General features: G+C 53.8%; 1 protein-coding gene across 2 annotated transcripts in view; it reads left to right on the plus strand.

The window, feature by feature from the left end:
- The first annotated feature begins 9,661 nt into the window (after positions 1–9,661).
- The window catches only part of CACNG5 (calcium voltage-gated channel auxiliary subunit gamma 5), a 36,676-nt gene continuing 26,551 nt past the window's right edge, over positions 9,662–19,786 (plus strand). The window contains exon 1 of one of the 2 annotated variants that reach the window (XM_079131627.1): positions 9,662–9,804. The gene's annotated coding sequence lies outside the window, so the exon portion shown is untranslated. The remainder of the gene's footprint in view (positions 9,805–19,786) is intronic. The other variant, XM_079131626.1, reaches the window with a different exon arrangement.

The following is a 19,786-nucleotide window of genomic DNA, read 5'->3' on the forward strand; positions in this document are numbered from 1 at the left end:
TCTTGCCAATGGCTGGTTTAGGCAAGAGCCTGTGGCCTCGTGAGACCCCAAGTGAGAACTCTCATGACCCAGTACTGACCTTGAAAAGGCCTGTGGGAATTTCCTGGGCTGGGGCCAGGTCCAGGGAAGAACAGGTTGACTGGAAGAGCTGAGTGCCTCCTCAGTACGAGAGAGCACCATTCCGTGCAGTTCCTCCAGAAGTTATTACCCGTGGATCATGGCCCAAAACCCATGGCTGCAGTAAGAACAATTTATGGCAAAACAAAACAGAACAAAAAACAGTAAACTAACCATGGAGAAGAGATTATAGGCCAGAGAGGAGATGCTGGGAGATTTTATTAGACTGGAAAATGCAATGTAATCATTTTGTACATTGGGTGGATCATCTGGTTCCAAAGGCCCTATGTGATTTCTGTGTCTGGAAATTTCCTGTCCGGGTTTTGCCATGGTTTGAAAGGAACAGAATGCTGTCCCCTTGTCCAGGGGCTTTTGTCCTCCTAAGGAGTAGCTGCTGTTTGTGCCTAATGATAGGCTGGCTGTATAACTAATTGTCCAAAACAGGACAGACAAGAAAGTAAAAGAGAGAGCCCTTCATTCCGCCAGGGCCATGGACAAGAACCCACCCATCCGAAGCAGCTGTGGCCTCCTCAACAACCCAGCCCAGCCCCACGTGACCCTTTGAGAGCTGCCCCCTTCCTCCCTGTAAGCACATGACTCTGCTATGTTGTCTATTTCAGGGTTTCTCAGTCTTAGCATAAAATGTCAGCCTTGACATTTGGGGTAGCATTACTCGGGGTGGGAATGATTCTGTGTGTTGTAGGGTGTTTAACAGCATCCCAACCTCTGACCATTAAAGACGGGTGACCATTCACTCCTAAAATGTCTCCAGACATTGCCAAATGCCCCCTTGGGAATAAAATCACCCAGTCAAGAATCTGGTACAATTACATCCCCCTACCCTTTCCCGAAGGACTTTGGGCTCCAGGGGCATCATGGGTCACAGTTATCTGGACAGTTAACAGTTTTGCTAACCTCGGGGTCTAATGATGGCAAGTCATAGGGCAGGGCAGGAGCTGCTAATGGGAGAGAGCAGAGTGGGTCCATAGAGGACCCCAGGGAGGAGGGGAGTTACGTTTCTTCCTTCCAAACGTTGTTTGAGAAACCTTTGCTACGACACCAGGAGCTGGCCCCCATGGAAGGACATCTGAATCTCCCCTCCAACATGGCCTCGGTGGTGCTGGACAGCCAATCTGGGGTACAGTCCATTGGCTAGAAAAAAAAGTGTTGCTCCTACAGTAGGGACCATGTGTCTGGTCACCCCACCCCAGGCACGTGGAATACACAGATGAAGGGAGGAAGGAAGGAATCCCAGTGCAGCCTCAAACTTCCTGCATGACTGTGCACAAGTGCCTCAGACCCACAGATCTTTATTTTGCTCATCTGAACAATCAAAGGTGGCCAACCTGTCTCTCAGGGTTCAGGATGAACTGAGGTCCTCCGTGCATTCTTCTGGAAGCCACTTTAGAGATCCTGAAGCTTCTACATGAGGATGCACACCATGGTATGAAGGGAGAAGACCGCTCCATGAACACAGTAGGGATTAAGCTGAATCACAAGGACCGGAATCACATAGCGATGATAAGAGGAGCAAGGCTCCATCCTCAAGAGAAAACAGACCAGGTTGTCCGGGGAAGAAAAGCAAGATTTGCTGGACTTGGATGCTTGGCTCTTGTGTAACAACAGATAGAGGGGAGAGAGAGAGAGAGAGAGAGAGAGAGAGAGAGAGAGAGAGAGAGAGAGAGAGAGAGAGAGAGAGAGAGAGAGAGATCTGTTTTTTTCACTTATGAGAACTTCCTCAGGATTCAGGGGTTGGGGCCTTTCCCACATCCTCAAGGCCACAGCAACAGAAGCGTGGGCAGGAAAAAAGTCTGATTAACATTTAGTCCAGAGCTGGGGTTGTGGCTCAGTGGTAGAGCACTCACCTAGCATGTGTGAGGCACTGGGTCTGATTCTCAGCATCACATATTAATTAATTAATTAATTAAAGGTTCATCAATAACTAAAAAAAAAAAAAAATATTAAAAGAGGAAAAAAAAAAAAAAAAACATTTAGCCTGGTGGTTTCAACCAGGACTAATTTTGCCCCCCATGGGACATTTGGTGATAACAGGACTTTGTTTGGCTGTAACAACTGAGGAGGGGGTTCTCCTGGTGTCTAGGGGGTCAGACCTGAGATGCTGCTGAGCATCCTGTGGTGCAGGGAAGCCCACCCTCCACAAAAGTCAGCTCTGAGGTCGAGAAACCCAGATGAGACTGAGGCACTTGGGTTCGTCTGACTCACCAAGGAACTGAGGCTGCCGCTTCCTTCCCATGGGGCAGTTTGGGGGTCTCAGTACAGGAGGCAGTTAGAGGTCTTAGTTCCTGGGCCTCAGGGGTCCTTTAACCTCCAGCCTTCTATGATTATCATTGTTTGGAAAGGGGCAGGAAGAGAGCCTGCACTAAACTCTCCTCCCAGAAGACAGAAACTCTGCCGGGAAATTTTAGGCATTTGCCAATAGATGGCAGTAATGGAGAGAATGGGGATTTTTTTTCTCTCCTGGTGCAGAAGCAGAACCTGTGGTCTCTACAGGTGAGGCTGAGGGATTTGTCTTCCTTAATCAAGAAACTTAAGGCTTCCAGATAACTCAAGGCAGGCTCGTTTTCTAAGAGGCCCGTTTGCCATGTCCAGAGGGACTCCCACTTCCTAGAACCAAACTCAGATGAATCCTGCGGACATCTGCTTGCTCAGAAGGGTCAGCTGGTGGCACGCCACTATGGCTGGCATCTCAGAGGTCAGCCCTCCCCATTCCCAGTGCCATTATCACCATCAGTAACTATCCCCTTAGACTCCCTACGCCACAGTCATTGGTATTTATTACAGTTTGGGTATGAGGTGTCCTCCAAAAGTTCATGTATGAGACAACCCAAGAATGATCAGAGGTGAAAGGGTTAGATTATGCAGGCAGGGTGTGGTGGAGGAAGTAGGTCATGGGGTAGGGGTGTGTTTGGGGAATTTTTTTTTTCTTTTTTCCCCGGGGGCAGGGCAGTTATAACTTTGTCCCTGGTGAGCCGAGCTCTCTCTTCTTCCTGGTTGCCAACTCCTGAGCTGCTTCCCTCTGCCATGCCCTTCCACCATGATGTTCTGCCTCCATAGCTCCAGCCCAGAGCTACAGATATGGGCCGACCATGAACTGAAACTCTAAAACCATTACCTGAAGGATACCTAAATCTCTTGACGCCGAAGTCTCTCGTGTAAAATGGAGGGGACAGGGGCTTGACCCAGCCTGGGATGGGAGCTGGTAAGTCCCTTAGTGGACTAAGGCTGGAAGACACTGCCATGGCTTGGGGTGCACATTGGTACCCCAGCCCTGCTGGCTCCTCGACAGCACACACAGCTTCCTTCCCGATGTCACCTATCCAGAAGACTCCATCTTTTGCTTTCATATTCAAAAACCTTTTTCATGAGCTTCAAAGCTAGGAAAAGGCTATTTAAGATGCTATTTTCTATCATCCCGGGAGCCAGGTAATAGGAGAGGTGGCATGAGCCTGGTCCTGCTTTCTTTGTTCTGAAACCTTGGAAATGCTCCCATTTCCTGGTCTCCCTCCCCCTCCCTCCCAACCCCACTCCTACCCGGTAGGACCCCTGGCTGCATTTTGGGAGCCTGCACCCCCTCTTGCCACAGAAGTCTGCCCTGAGCAGACTGCCCTGGGGGCGGTGGCTGCTCCTCAAGCCCTTCCCAGCTGGGCTGAGCTGCCGCCCCTCCCAGGCAGCCAGCCAGCAGCTTGCTGAGTTTATGACCACTGTAGTCACTCTTCTCTAAGGACTTGTGCGCATGGCACCTGGGCTGTTTAACCCTGAAGCTCAATGCATCCATGCTGATGCCAACGTAAATTATTTTATCATTTGTGACGTGTGTCCCCCTGAGGCCTAAGTGCACGAGTCACCTGAGATATTTTATAGGGTTCAACGGAGAGCAAGGAGGAGTAAGGGGTTTATAGCCTCTAAGCTCTCTTTTGCAGAGATCCTCCCCAGCCACCTTGGCTGCTGTACTGCCGGGAGCTGTCCAGTGCTGACCTATTCAGGGGCATCTCACTGAGTCGCCTTCAGACCTTCCCTGCAAGGCCTCTTTCTTCCCTGCCCCTGCTGTGGGCTGCTGCATCCGGGGCCATTATCCAATGCCATCTCCTGAAACTTTCTCAGCAGTTCAAATGGAGGTGTCTTCATTTTGTGAACGGCTTCCCCTGACCTTGGAACCATTTTAGAAGCAATGATCTAGTTACCAAGGGGACAAAATATATGAGCAGAGGCTGAACAGCTGGTCACAGCTGAGCAGGGAAGGCAGCAAGAACAGCCTCTGGGAACATGAGCCGCTGCTGGGCCACCTGGCAAGGGAGCAGGCGGCTGTGCGGACACCCCCAGGCTTCCCACTCTGCTGCCCCGAGAACAAGGGGGCACTTCCCAATGAAGAAAGGAAATTGGTTCTTGGCCTGCCATGTTCAGAGCCTGGACAAGTTACTCAGTGAGCTGTGGAGAGGACAGGGGTGCTGGCTGGGAAAGCTCGGGCTGAACAGAGAAGTGGCAGAGGAAGGAGGGGTGTGGCCAGGTCTGTGTGCACGGGGAGGGTGAGGAGAGCCAGCACACTGCCCCACCCATCAAAGTCAAGTCCGTGGGCAGGGAGAGCCTGTGAGCAAGCACCTCACCTGGAGGCCAGGCACATACAAGGCTCAGCTCACCCTCTGGGACACCCCTGGACAGGAAGAGCTGTGTGGCTACACAGCCTCCCTCCGGAGGAAGAATGGAGATCAGTCCCTTGTTTCTCCAAATACTTGAACCTCCAGGCCCCTCGCCCCTTCACCCCAGCCATCCCCACTCTCCCAGTCACTGGACTGTGTGTCTCTGGACAACTCCCAGCCCTCTGCTGACACAGCCCCAGGGACCTGGGACCTGACAGTGGCCTGAAGATTCTGGCTTTTGTCCCACACTTGGCACGGGTGACACCCAGGCAGATGGCGCCTGACCTTGCCACTTTCCTTTGAACTCTATAATCTGGTCACTCCTAGGGCAAATTGCTCTTGAAACCTCTACTTCCTCATCTGGAAATAAAAAGGTCGTAATGTCCTAGTTCACAATGTCATGAGAACCAAACACACTCACACATGGAAAGCGCCTGGCATGCGATTGACATTGGTTGTAATAGGTATTAATGGCATTACTACTAGTCAACCCTCCAGAGGGACGACTCTACATGGAGCGGGGCTCCTCTTGCCCTGTGCTGCCCAGTCTGCCCACCCTCACTCCCTGTCTTTGCTGAGCCCTCTCCCTTCTCCCAACACCCCAGACCCCAAACACACACAGATTTATACCTATGTGCCTTCACATTGCCGACTTGACCTGGACCTGTGGAGAAGCCCAGACCCCTCCATCTCCAGCACTGTGCCACATGCCTTTGTCTGTCTGTACTGATGGCCTCACGTCGTTGCGGATGACCAGTGGGATCTCATGCTCTGGGTTCCCAGCCCATTTTTTGGTAACACTTAGAGTGTACCCTGTTTGCTTGTAGGTAAAGGATTCAGTGCGTGCTAGGAGGCATAAGAAAGGGAAGGAGGAAAGGAGACAGATGGGGTTAGATCACACTGCGGGGGTGACAAACAGCCCTGAATCGCAGTGGCTTCCAACAACAGACGTTCTTTTTCCTGCTGTGACATATGTCTATCTAAGGTCTGCAGGGAAGTTTTACTCCTTCCTCATCACCACATGGGAATACAGAGCAACAGAAGACATCTTCTCACCTGCCTCTGCCACACCAAAGGCAGGCAGAAGAGAGTGGCAAAGCCAGCACCTGGAAGTGACACATGCCACCCGCTCCACCTGCAAGGTGCCGGCAGGACTGGAAGAGCTTTTCTCCTCCAGGACATAACTGGGCATTTTCCTTGACATGAACGCAAGGTCCAGCCTACCAAGCCAGATGTGCACGTGAGCCTGTTTCTAATGAAGACCTCATGCGTGAAGCCGTCAGACTTGCTCAGATCGGCCCTGGGCTCAGAGGAAGCTGGGATTTTATGAAACTCCTCAACTAATGCGGAATGCATGAATTATTGAAAAGAGAGAGAAAGAGACCCGGGGAGGAAGGGCTGCTCCATTATTCATCAGGCCCGGAGTCCCCGAGTCCCCAAGCACAGCTGCTGGCTGTTACACCTACAGCAGTTTCCCATTATGTCTACAACAAGCGGCTCCTACAGCCGTATTGGCAGCCTGTGAGCAGGGCTCCCGCCCACGTCAGCCACTGCCTGTCTCATTATCTGAAGCAGGCGGCGGCTGAACGGGGTGGGGGGGCCAGGGTGTTGGCGCTCGAGCTCACTTGCCTTCCCCTCACCTTCCTCCCCAGCTGCTGCTCACAAACTCCTTAAGAGTCAGAAGGCCCTCCACACTTGGACCCTCAGGATCTGTGTCTTCAGGCTTCTCTCTTCCTCTTACTGTCTGCTAAGGTGTGGAGGTGAGTTGTCCCCGAAAAGCTCCTGTTAATGCAAGAATATTCAGAGGTGAAATGGTTAGGTTATGAGAGCTGCAACCTAATTGGTCCATCCTAGTCTGAAAGGACTAACTGGGTAGTAATGGCAGGCAGGTGGGGCCTGGCTGGAGGAGGTGGGGTCCCTGGGGTGTGCCCTCGAAAGGTGCATCTTCCCTGCAGAACCCACACACACACACCTCTCTCTCCTCCGTCCTCTCGTTCTCTCTCTTATCCTCTTCTCCTCACTCTCTCACTCTCCTCACTCTCTCTCCTCACTCTCTCTCTCCTCTCCGCCTCCTCCCTCTCCTCTTCCCTCCCTCTCACCCTCTCTCTCTCTCTCTCTCTCCCTCTCATCTTCCCCTCTCTCTCTCCCTAGCTTCCTCTCTCCCTCTCCCTCTCTCTTTCCCTCTCTCTCATCCTTCCCTCTCCCTCTTGTCTCTCCATCTTTCTCTCCGATAAAATCTCTCTCCCTCCCTCTCCCTCCTCTCTCTCTCTCCCCCTTTCTCTCTCCCCCTCTCTCTCTCCCTCTCTCTCTCCCCCCCTCTCTCTCCCCCCCCTCTCCCCATCTCCCTCTCTCCCCTATTCCTTGCTGCCATGAGGTCAGTGTCCCTTCCCCCATGATGGCCTGCCTCACCTTGGGCCAGGAGCAATGCAGTCAGCCATCTGAGGACTGAGACCTCTGAAACCATGAGCCCCAAATAAACTTTTCCTCTTCTAAGTTGTTCTTGTTGGGTATTTTTGTCTTAGTGACAAAAAACTGATTAAAACTCCGACCCAGCCCTTCTGCCCTTCCTTGAACTTGATTTCATACTCTCATACCTTGACCCATGCTGACCACTCCCTCTGATTGAAACCCACTCCCAGCCCTTGGTCTCCCTGCTGAACTTCTATTTATCCTTCGTGACCAGATCCAAGGAGGGGAAAGTCACTCCTATGGAGAGCCTGCTATGCATCAGCCTTTCCTCAAACAGGACCTCAGTAGAGTGTCACAATAACTCAGCAAGGCTGGGAATCTCACCAGTGCCAGGTTCAAAGTCAAATGGGCTCCTCACAAAAATTAAAATGCAGCCCCTGGATTTAAAAAAAATTAAAAATCTCAAGATGGCGAAAGTACATTTTTAAACCAAGTGCAGAGCTTTCCTAAGAGCAGGCCTGTGTGATTGCCCAGGTCATAAACCTAGGAAGCCAAGCCTGATTATAGAAGAGTAACTAAAGCTCAGAAAAGCTAAATAACTTATCCGAGGTCACACAGCTCGTTAGGGGCAGAGCCAGGTGGAAGCCCCATTCAGTCTAACCCACATCCCCTCTCTGTCAGTCACCCATGTCTTGAGGCGCCCCCCCCCCCTCCTGCCTCAGGCAGAACTACTGGGGAGGAGGCCATGAGCACCTCTGCAAACTCTCTTCCCTCCTAATGGGAAAATGAGTCTTCCAAAGGCTATTTCACCGTGGGTATTGCAAAATAATCCAGAGAACAGGGTCACACTGGTCAAAGAGGGAACTATTTAGGGAGCAAGTGGGATTCTAGCCTCCCTCAATCAGCTCAGGAGAAAGGACGCCCCTTCCCCAGCCATCCCTTCCTGGACCCCCACCCCTAGGCAGTGTGGTCACCTTCATCCCTCCACAGACCCACTCTTCAGTTGTCCAAGGACACAGGTGCTGCCTAGAAGAGATGATCCTGAAGGACATGGTCCCAGGTCAGCCCCTCTGGTTTTCTCTGGTAATATTAACTGCAGATCTTTCCAAAGGCACACTTTCATGGCTGCTCAACCTATTTTCCTTTTTTCATATCACTGATCCAGCTCCAGCCATGGTTTGGATTGCTGGAGGTTTTCTCCATGACAGTCAAGGAAAAACTTATCCAACTTAGAGCAAATATTAACTGTGCACCTACTATGGGTCAGGCCTGCTGCTGACACTCCTGAGGCATGTGGGAAGAGAAAGAAAAAACTGAGAATTTTCTGGGTCTAAAATGCTGTGAATGGAAACCTGGCACATCCTTTCCAAAAATCTTTAGTTGTCCCAGTTGCAAATGACCCCATTCACATGCAGCAATGTCCTCCCAAGACACTCAGGTCAGGAGTCCTTGGCCAATATGCTCACTACTGACGCCTCATTACTTAGCAACCTACATTTGCCCCCAAATCTACCCATACTCCACATCTTTGGCCACTTGGTGACCTATAGGAGCTTTACAGACCTTGCCCTGGAAGCTTCACGACCTGGAGCTTGCCACCTGGCAGCCCGTCACGGCAAGCTGCCCCTTGCCAGTTGCAGCAGGAGCAGGAGCTGCTGGTTTGTGCACAAGCTGCTGGATCAGGTATTGGTCAGGCAGCCCTTACAGAGAAAAGAAGATAGGCAAATATTCAAGCCAGCAAAATCGAATCGCCGACAGGCCGCCCTGACTCCAGCTACAGCTTTCAATCAGTCATCGATTGACAAATATTTATTGAGTACCTACTGCATGTCCAGGGTCCAGAGAACAAAGGAGGTAGAAAAGGTGTGGAAAGAGGAAATTTGAAAATGTTAGGTGCCATCATTTATTGTATATATTTCCATTTGATAGTTTAGAGGGGCAAACTATTTGCTATCCTGGAGCCAGTCAGTCCTGAACAGCAATCCCGGCCCTGACATTTTCCAGGTGTGAGTCCTCAGGCACCTCACGTCACCTCTCTGTGCCTCACTTTCTCATCTGTAAAGTGGGGAGTTGGGTGGTTAAAAGACTTGAGACATGCAAAGGGCATTCCCAGTGCCTAGTGCACAGTAAGGGCTCAATAAATACTAGCTGGCGATGTCGTCCTGTTATCATTGCCATCACCCTCATCGTTGTCGTTGCGAAAAAACACTACAGTGGCCGAACAGCAGTTCTCAGCCAAACCCCGTGCAGCCTCGAAAGCTTCCCCTCCCCCAGCCCCCAACTCTTCACCTGCAGTCCCCACGAGGGTGCTCCCGCCCGGAGGCTCACCTCTCGCGGCGGAAGGCAGCGTCCGCCGGGTCCCACCGCCCGCTAGAGCTCTAGGCCTGCGGACGGGGAGGCCCCGCCCAGGCCCCGCCCAGACCCCGCCCCTGCCTGCTCCTCCCTCTCCGGGTCCCGAGCGAAAGCGGCGGCGGCGCCTGCAGCCCCTGTCACTGGCGAGGAGCGGCTCCCGCGGACTGGACGGCGCGGGCGCCAGGGCACCCTGCGCGGTACCTCCCGCCCCGCACGCCCAGACGGCGAGGGACGTTCGACCCGGGTCGGGGGTCGCGGCCGCTCATAGGAGGTAGGAGCCAGAAGAGCCGGAGACCAGCTCTTCCCACCTGGGGGTCGGGGGAGGGGACAGTCTCCCGCCGGTGCCTCTGCCACTGCGCCGGGCTGCCCGTTACCGCGGAGCCAGGGGCCGGCGCCGTGCGCGCGTCCTGTAAAGAGCAGGGCGTGCGTGTGTGTGTGTGTGTGTGAGAGAGAGAGAGAGATTGCGGGGGGAGGCGATGACGCCCCCTCTTTGCAGACGCTGCTGGGCAGTTTTCCCACTCCAAAACTGAGGCCAGACTTTCCCTCGACGGACTTGCATGGGGCTAGCAGAAATTTTCCGGATCATGTAAAAAAGGAGCGCCTACCAACACCTGTTGAGCTGCCAGGTGGCCTCACTTACCCAGAGGGTGGGACTAGCCCGCCAGTCTCCAGTGAGTCTCCCAGGGGACATCTACCTGCCTGGGACTCAGTGAGTCTCCCAGGGGACATCTACCTGCCTGGGACTCCTCTTGCCCGGCTACGGGGACAGCCGGTAGACAGAGGATGTCTAGGGCAGGTTGGCAGGAGGAGGTGTCTGCTGGGTGCCACGGAGCAGAGATGCCCATCGCAGGGGAGAAGAGGGGTGGCAATCAGGACCCCATAGCAGATACTGGATGTGAAATATCATCCCCTAGCCACTCGCCAAAAAAATGTTCCCAATCAATCCAGAGCCCTTCATTTTAATTACTTGACCTCTTTGGCCTCATCCTAATTTGGCAATTGATGAAGAGCTGCTTGTTAAAATTTTTAAAGTGAAATCAAATTATCCCTTCCTGGTTTGAAAGGGGTTTGAGAAAGAAATCCCAGGAGGGGGAGCAAAGGAGCTTATATTCTGACTGCCCAGGCATAAGCACATACTCATCCGATCCTGCCCGGCACATCCATCCCCCATTTCATGGATGCGGAAGCTCTTGTTCCAGAAGGGAAGAGATGCACCACTCTGTACTAGATTGTCAATGACCCAGAGAGAGGAGGATCCAGGACAGGGTCTGCAAGTGGGAGCTTGTCACAATTTGATGGACATCACACTCTGGATGTCACCAGAGCTGGCTCTTGCTCACCTCCATCCAGGGGAACACCAGGTGGGGGCTCCTCATACCTATTCCCCTCTCTCTACAAATTCCTGGACTTGAATTAACAGCCTGGATCACCCTGGAGATGGGATGGAGACTCTAGCCTCATCTGATGTCCTGCTTTCGGGACATCCCAGGACCACAAGCATCTTAGTGACAGGTTGCCTGCCCCTCTTTGCTTACCTCATAGCCAACCCCTCCTGCTGGTGCCTCTGCCTGCCTGAGAAGCCCTAGCTCAGCCTCCTTTCTCTGCTAACATGATACCTGAATGTAGCTGAGGGCATCTGAGGGTCAGGACCCAACGGAGTCTAATAATGGTGACATCTCATATCCCCACCCAAACTTCCACCTCCCTCCCATCGTGTGGAGGCAGTGGATACACTTGAGGGGCTGTGTGTGTTGTGGGCTACTGCTTTGGCTGAAAATGGTCCACGATGGGTGATGTGAGCACTCCAGCATCCTGGTAGGCTGCACGCGGCCTCACTAGTCCCTGGCTGTCTCCTGAGAGCTCAGCACTCTCAGGCTTCTGAGTCAGGGTTTCGTGACTTGGTAGGAAGGAGATGCAGGGGGAGGGTTGGTCAGATTGTTCACACTTGATTGGAAAAGGCTGGCCTTAGGTCGTGGTGGGAAATGTAAGCTCCAAACCCAGCTGGTGCACCTACTATGCCTGTGACATTGGCCAAGTCACTGAACTGCTTGGAGAATCAGTTTCCTCATCTGTCAACCAGCCACCAGGGTGCTGGGAGAACAAAGTGAGGTCACAGATAACAGTATCCAGCTCACTGGAGGTGTCCAGGACAGGTTGTCATGCCTCTGCTTCTCCCAGCATCAAGCCAGACCTTCAGATGCTGGACTTGGGGGAGGTGACCGTGCAGCCAGAATGCCTCACAATATTTGGGGTGGGGGAGTGAGGAGGGGTGTGAATTTTTATAGCAGTGACACTCACAGATGAGAGAGGACTCTCTGCCAAGTCCTGTCTCTGGGGAGAGCTGGTACTCCAGTCCCTAGGTTTCTAGCCATCAATATCCTGGGCTACCCCATGTAGGCTCCTGGCTCATGCCTACCCTGTCATCCTGTCACGGGTTTTGGACAAGTTTTACTCCCTGCCAGAATCAGGCCAGCTCCATGTGACTTCAGAGGCATCAGGAAAGTCCCTGCCCACCCCCCAAACTAGCTGTTTGGTGCCTAATGTTCTACCACAAGAGACTCCTCTTGCTCACGGCCTTGTGTCCACTTATGTCAGTCACTGAACCTTAGCATCGGTGACTTGTTTAGGGACTTTCAGGATGTTTGGACGGAGAGGGAGAGGACAGAAGAACAGAGGGGAGTGCAGGACAGAGAAGATGAACCTGGGCCGACCTCACCATTCTGTAGAGAAAGCCCCAGCTGCTGAGCCCAGGATGGCGGGGGAGGAGAGGCTTGGGAGCTGCTGCAGGGGCGGCAGCAGGCAGGGAGAGGGCGGGTCAGTGGAATTCTTGGTGGGAATGGGGCAGGTGCCTGCAGAGAACCAGGGGTTAGATGGTGCCGGCCTAGGCGTTGGCAGCCCTGTGGGAGGTGAAGAAAAGCCCCAGCAAAAGGCAGAAGCACCCTTCCTCTCCACACCCCAGGGGGGGTCCTTACAGTCGACAGGAGGTGTTCTTTGTACGTGAGCTCAGTCTGTCACATTGGCAGTTTAAAATGGTCAGTGGCAATTTGTTGGGTCAGCAGAACAAGGAAGTATCCCCTGCTGGGGTGTGCTGGACCAGGGAAGGTTTCAACACGTGTGCCTCTCTGAATGCCCGTGCCCCTTTCTAGAGAGAAGCAAAAACGGCATAGTTCACCCAGACCCCCGAGGCTCCCGGGCTGCAGGTGAGGGATCCTTCTGGGGTCACCCTAAACAGAAGTGGCTCCTTGCCCAGCTGAGCAAAAGATCCTGAGTGTTTCCACGTGCGATAAGTGTTGGGAGAATGGAAGTGGGTGCTCCCACCAAAGCGACCCGTGGGCCAGCCTCACCTGGGCTCCCAGGTGCCTGGCCGCATGGACTGGTCTTAGCTCATGGTGATCCAGCAATGAGCAGTTTGCAACCCACTCTGGGTACTCCAGAAGGCAGACCTCTGACCAGAGGGAAGATGCATCCTGCCACCAGTGTGACCTGTTGGCCATAAACTCAGGAGGGACAACCCTGCTTAAGGATTATTCTCGACCATATTTGTTCTTAAATAATCATGATGACAATGACTGAGAGCCTACTACACACATGCCAACTTGTGATTTAAGTAACTTCAATACCATTGGCCTTTGGGGAGAGTGATCTTCACATTTGGTGGAGCTGCAGATGTCCCAGGCACTGTAGGATATTGAGCAACCCCACCTCCGTCTCTACCCCCTAGACACCAGTACCACACCCCAGGTTGTGACTACCAAAAATGTCCCCAGAGATTGCACTTATCCCCTGGGGGAACCAAAGAGCCCACTATTGAGATCCACCGGGAATACAGCTATTAATACAAATCAATCCTGCTCCCTTAGGAGCAGCATTCTAAAGAGAGAGGAACAATAAATGCACTAAGGAAGCCAAATATACACTCAGCTGCATGGTGGAAATGCTGGGGAATGGAGAGGGTTGGAGTTCAGAGCCTGCGAGCAGGGTGGGGGCTGCCGTTTTCAATAGGGGAACTGGGAAAGGACTCACTGAGCCAGTGACACTTCAGCAGAGGCCAGAAGGAGGGAAGGGAGGGAGATTCAGGGAAGGACCTGCCAAGCAGTGGCAGGGAGAGAGTTAAGGACCAAGGGGGAGGTAGTGGCACTGTGGGGACAGGTGGGTGATTCTGATGGCCTTCGCTGAGGAGAGTCAGTGAGCACTCAGCGCCTGCTAGGGGCACACACACTCCCAATAGCCCTATCAGCCAAGTGTCTCTTTACTTGATCTTTCAACTGAGAAAAGCAAGGCCGGGAGGGTGAAGGAGCTTGGGGACTGCAGCTGGGACATGAACTTGGGCAACCCACAGGCTACCGTCTCATACTAAGATGTGCCCTTTGGAGCTGTGAAGCCCTGAGTTCAGATTCCAGCTCAGTCCTGTACTGGGCTGTGCGTGGCCTTCCGCTAATCGAAAACTCCACTCCGTAGGGGGAACGCAGGGCGGGGCACATCTGCCCTGGGTGCTCCCTTGCCAGCCCAGCCAGAAGCCAGGGGCAGGAGCACCTCTGCTCCTCCAGCCAGGGGCCCCTGTCCTGGGCTTGCACACCTATCTACTGAGCAGCAACCCTGCCTTTTGGTGAAGTCAAAGCAAGTCAAACCCATACCCAGGAACCCTGAGGAGCCACCCTTTCTGAGTCAATGTCCCCAGGGGCCTTCAAATGGTGTTTCTGGCTTCTCCTGGGAGCAGAGCCTGAATAGAAGGGAAAGGCATGTGGTGGCCCAGGGCGGCCAGCGCCAGCTTCATACCCCTGAACCCCTAAGTCGGAGAGCCTCAATTAGCCCACCCAGCAGGTTCTTGCTCCAGCGCCTGTCAGAGACGCGTTCCTCACTGCAAATACAGGGTTAAAAATACCCCAGACAGTTGCGAAAGAGAAGCAGTTGATGGCGACCCACACCACCTCCCTGGTGATTCTCACCGTGGACCCCCATCCCCGTCTTCCCTGCAGATGGATGGCAGTGACAGGGACACCCCCAGGAAGGACGTTGCAGGCCTGCTGGGCACACAGGTGTGAGGGAGTGCGCTCCAGAGGGCATGACCTCTCTCAGGAGGTGCCAGCGTCTGTCCCAAAGCGTGTGGGCGTGTCTTTGTGCATTTGCCCATTTCAATCGGGGCAGGCTGCTGCTGGAGGTGGCTGTGTCCTTGTGGCCTGTGGTTTGTGGGATGATGGGAAGCCCCCGCCCTTTGACCATGCTGGGTGGGCCTCATTCAAGAGAAGACCCCAAACCCCACCATGTGACCTTCGCTGATTTGACTCACCTGAAGGTGATGCCCAATGGGTAGAAGGCCCTGTCTGCACCTGCCCAGGAACCTCTGCCCAGCCCTCACCAGCTGCCCTAGGCAAGAACAGCCATGGAAAAGAGTAGGGCTCTTCTTCTCAGGCAGCCCCTGCAGGAGGAACCTGGCCTAGGGATGGGCATCAGGAGACCTGGGTTCAAGCCAGGTTCTCTCACTGTGTGCAATCCTAGGCAAGTCCCCACTCATACCTGGGCCACTGCCTGGAGTCCCTAGAGGAAGGGGAGGTCTGACTAGCAAGGGTCAGGTGTGCTTTAGGGAATGCAGCAGCCCCTCCCTTAGAGGGCTTCCGGCCCACAACCTCTGAAGGTCTTCCAGCTCCAGAGCTCAATAGGCCATGATTCCTTGGAAACCAATCCAGACCCCAGGCACCAATAAGCAGATGGGCAGAGGAATCAAACTGTTTCATTTGACAAAAAGCAAAGGCCAGAAGAGGGCGCCAATTCCCCCACAGCCATGCTGGGTGGGTGGTGGGCTACATCTCTTCAGGGCCCAAGCCTGAGAGCTTTTGGCTCAAGCAAAATGGGGGAGCTGATTAGAGGCCCTGGGCAGGTCCTGGTTAACAGAGCAGTTTCCATTTATAGCAGCATGTGGAGGAAATGAGACCCACCTCTGGAATTCCAAAGAGTAAATCTGAATAGTCAGAAAAAAAGAAGTTGCCAGAAGATAGAGCTGCTATACTCCTGGGCTAACTTTGGCTTGCGTCGTGGCGGCTGATAAGGATTTCCTCCTGCTCCCTGGTGCTCAAGCCCAGGCTGCCTGGGTCACAGCCCTGAAGGGACACTGTGGGACATGCTGGTCCAGGCATCTGGACTCCCGTGAGCTTCATGGAGGAAGACAGTACAGGGCTGGAGGCCAGCAGAAGCCACCGCTCCTGCCTAGAAGGGAGCCAGCTGTCAGCCTGGCCTGGGGTCAGGGAGCCACGGGCACAAGCAGTGCTGGACTCACTCTCCCGTGGGGAGCTCTCAAGCCACAGAGGGACAGCTGCACCAGGAACTCGCCTCCCTGAAGGCTGAATGGGGGACACAGATGGGCAGGAAGGACAACCCTGACTTGGGTGGACTAGGGCATTGCCCAGACCCTCTGTGATTTAGGGTGATGAGCTAGGCAGCAGATCTGTACTGTCCCTATGAGGGACAGATGCCCCTTGGGAGCACAGGTCCCTGGTAGTTCTGTAGCAGGTGGGAGCTAATATTTATTGGGTTTTTATCCTGTGCAGAGTCATTCGTAATCTTACGGTCACCCAGCCTCTGGAGGTCTGTCTTCTCGTCATGCCCACTGCCAGCTCAGGAATGCTGACCAGCATTCACCTGGGAATCTGAACCCCTCCAGTTACTCACTAGCTCCTCTCCCGCCATCTGGGCAGTGGACAAATGGAGCTCTGTGTGACTTTGAGGGATGGTTTTCCCACTTTGAGCCTCAGTTTCCTTGACTCTAATATGAGGCGGAGAGCAGCCACTGCACAGGTCCGTGCAACGGAGAAAAAGATCACAGACGTCACGCAGCCAGAGGTCTCCCGCCTGCTGGCGGCTGTCCACTGTCCTCCTGTGGACATGAGTCCCTCCTGCCCTCCCCTTGATGCCTGAACAAGTTCAGCTGAAGTTTGTGACTGGGCAGGAACAAAGCCAATGAGTCCTTAAAAATCACTGTGCCCCTGGCCCCAAAGCTGCCATCTGCAGTGGAGCAGACACAATGGTAACAGCAGCTCTTGACCTGTTTCCTGCTCTGGGTTCCCATGTGCTACTCTCCTGGAGCCTCTCTAACTGTCCAGCAGATCTATGACGTTACTACCATGAACCACACTTCACAGGTGAGAAGTTAGGTAACCCAAGTCACTGAGCTCATACCTGGTAGAGGCAGGATTTGAACCCAAGGAGCCGGAGTGCTTTCTGAATCCTTGCAGGGTGTGAAAGGAAAATGTAGCCAGAATGTCTAGCACAGAGTATGGCTCTCCCAAACTCCACTTCTTGCCTTTTTCTAAAAACAAAAGCTATTATCCACACAGAAACCCAGTGATGCCATGGGCTCGGTTCAGGCATGGCCTCCTCCGGGTGTTCCCATTTGGGGGCCTTTATTTGTGCCATGCCCCTTTCCCTGAGGCCCCGACTGCCATTGTTCTGCTTTCTGACCCTAAGTCTCTGCCTCGTAGGGGTATTTCATATAAATGGAATCACGATCGCACAGTATGTGGCCTTTGAATCTGACGTCCCTCATTCAGCGTAATGTGCTCCAGGTCCGTCCATGTGGCAGCAGGTGTCAGTCCTTCATTCCCTGTTGAGAACCACTTGTATCCGGGTGGTGCTGAGGAGCCATGGAGAGCTTCGTGGTCTCAGAAGCCAGGCCACCACCCACCTACCTCTCACTGTGACCCTCAGGCCACTCATACCCTGAGCTGTCCCTGTGACCTCAGAGCCACGGTTCCCACATCTTGAGATGGGGAATGTGGAGCAGGCATTCTGGGTCAGGGGAGGACTGGGGGCATGGTGGAGATGCACCTGGGTACCCCCTACCCAGGCTGGTTCACGGTCACCTGCTTCTCCCCGCTGCCTCCACCTCCCTCAACTCCTCACCCAAGCTGCCTGTGGAATTTCAGTGTGACAGAGGGGACCCAGCACACAGTCCCACTCTCCTTCTTGCCTCACCTGCCTGGTCTAGTTGCTGCCAGGGCCCCAGGTCAAAGTATGAGCCTCTGTTCCAAGAAGGGCCCTTCCCAGCCACACGGGTAGGTAGGGTGTGGTCGGAGCCCCCTCTCTCCAACAGATGAGTGGTTTGTAGCAGGAATTCCACTGTCCGCAGAGGCTTTCTGAGGTCCACCCTGGTCCCAGCACAGGTGTGTGTTGAGAGAGTAGAGTGTAAGTGTAGACAGAGCAAGTCCAGCAAGGGACACCACTGTGCCGGGCCCAGGCCTGGACACCTCCCTCATTCCTTCTGCACACACCTCTGCAAAGGGGGCTCTGACTTTGTCACCCATGTATGGATGCAGAAACCAAGGTACAGAGATGGAAAGTGACTCACACAGGGTCTCTTGGTGGGTAAGTGGTAGAGCTGGGATTTGAACCCAGAGTGAATGCAACTGAGAACAGTGGCTTTTGTGACTTCTTGGCAAACAGATGGCAAACCGTCTGGAGGCTGGAGGACCAAGGTCAGAGCTCAACTTAAATAGGAGCTAATGACAGTGCCAGATGTGGCCTGTGCCCTGAGCATGAACTACCTGACATGCTCCTCACCAGTCTCCTAAACAGGTGCTGTGACAATCCTCATTGATGACAAGGCTCTGCAAATTCAGACTAATGTGTTGCTGGCTGATAATGCTATTGGCAGTACTTGGGTATCAGCTCAGCTTTGAAGGAATTTGAGCCCAAAGCCAGTAGGAATTTTTACCTGGCAGGGGGTGGTAGTGGCCCTGCTTCCCCTCTGACCTTCTCCCCATCCCCTCAGCCCTGGTGACCTGCCTTCAGACCCTGCTGAGCAGGCCCCAGGACTGGGAGCAGGAAGAAGCCAGGATATGGGGTCAGACAGGCTGGCTGCGCTCACATTGATCCAGAACTCCTTGTCAACCGCGTGCCAGCAGGCCATGGCTGGCCATTAAGGGAACACTGCTGGGTTCACCCTGCTTCAAGTTCAATTAATATCAAACCACAGTCAACTTTTTTTTTTCTATCCTGACTCTCCGGAGGGAAATGAAGTAAAGGGGGGAATCGCTGCATAGAGCCATAGAGTCATTCTCAGTATTGATTTCCTCTCTCCCTGGCCCCTCCTCTGGAGGGGAAGGGCCATCTCCCTCCTGATGCATGCGCCCTTGTGGGGAAGACCAGGGTGCTCATCAGCAGAGGCACTTGGGAACCACATAGGGCGCAGAGGGGCAGAGTGGCCAAGGGCTGGCCTGACGGAGCCAGCCACCCAGGGAGGGCAGCACCAGCAGGGCCCGATGGCCTGACCCCCTCCCGGGACCTGCACTTCCTGGCTGAGTGGCCATGGGCTGAGCCTGGGAAAGCCCCCTGTCTCTACGGGTTGAAAGGCATGGACACAGGCAGAGGACCACACCCAAAGTCCCAAGTTCAAGTCCTGCTCTGGCCTCCCAGGGCCACGCAGCTCTGCCAGCCTGTTTCTCTCTGGGAAAATGTATGGGCCACCATAATGTCATCTCCTGAGGCTTGGTCAACACAGCCACATGGAAACAAAACGAAGGTCAAGGTCAACACAGTCTGATCAGCAAAGGCTTCTGTGCTGCGTGCTTTCCGCTCTGATTGCCTGATGCCGCACCCATCGCTTCTCCAGGCTCCGGGACATGTAACCTTTGTGGGGCCAGATGGTCAGAGATACAGCTTAGATCTTGGTGGAAGTCTAGAAATTAACTAATGAAGAAAGAAGAAGTTGCTTCAGGAGGCGGGTCCCAATACAGCTCCCAGCCAGTCTGACCTGGAGCTGATTTCCATGATCATACCGAGCCAGAAGAGGCGAGAAGCAAATCCATAGCTCGCCTCCTGCCAGGGCACCGCTCTGCTCCTGGAGCTGGCTGCAGTCAGAGCTGCCATGGATTTGTCACCCTGCTCCTCCCTGGGGCCTGCCACATTCCCTCCCATAGCGGCTGGGTCCCCCATCCCTGCCTTCTCTGCCTGGGACTGAAATCAATGGGGAAGGCGCTTGAGGACCCCACTAGTGGCCTACAGAACTCCATGCGACTTGGACATTTGCAGGCACAGGTCAGTTGTCCATTAAACTGCAGAATGGAGCGCTCTATGCCACACTGTATGTGGGACACAGTTAAATAAGAAAAACAAAAATAGCACGTTGCAAAGCCTGGGACAGGCTGGCTTGTGCCCCAGGAAGAACTAGGGAAAGAGCCATCCCAGAGAGAGGGGAGGAAGCTCACTGCCTGCCTCTTCTGCCAGGGAGCTGCTCTGATTTAAAAAAAATAAAAAAAAAAAAA

The sequence above is a fragment of the Sciurus vulgaris genome (genome assembly GCF_902686455.1).
Source record: "Sciurus vulgaris genome assembly, chromosome: 3".
NCBI lineage: Eukaryota > Metazoa > Chordata > Mammalia > Rodentia > Sciuridae > Sciurus > Sciurus vulgaris.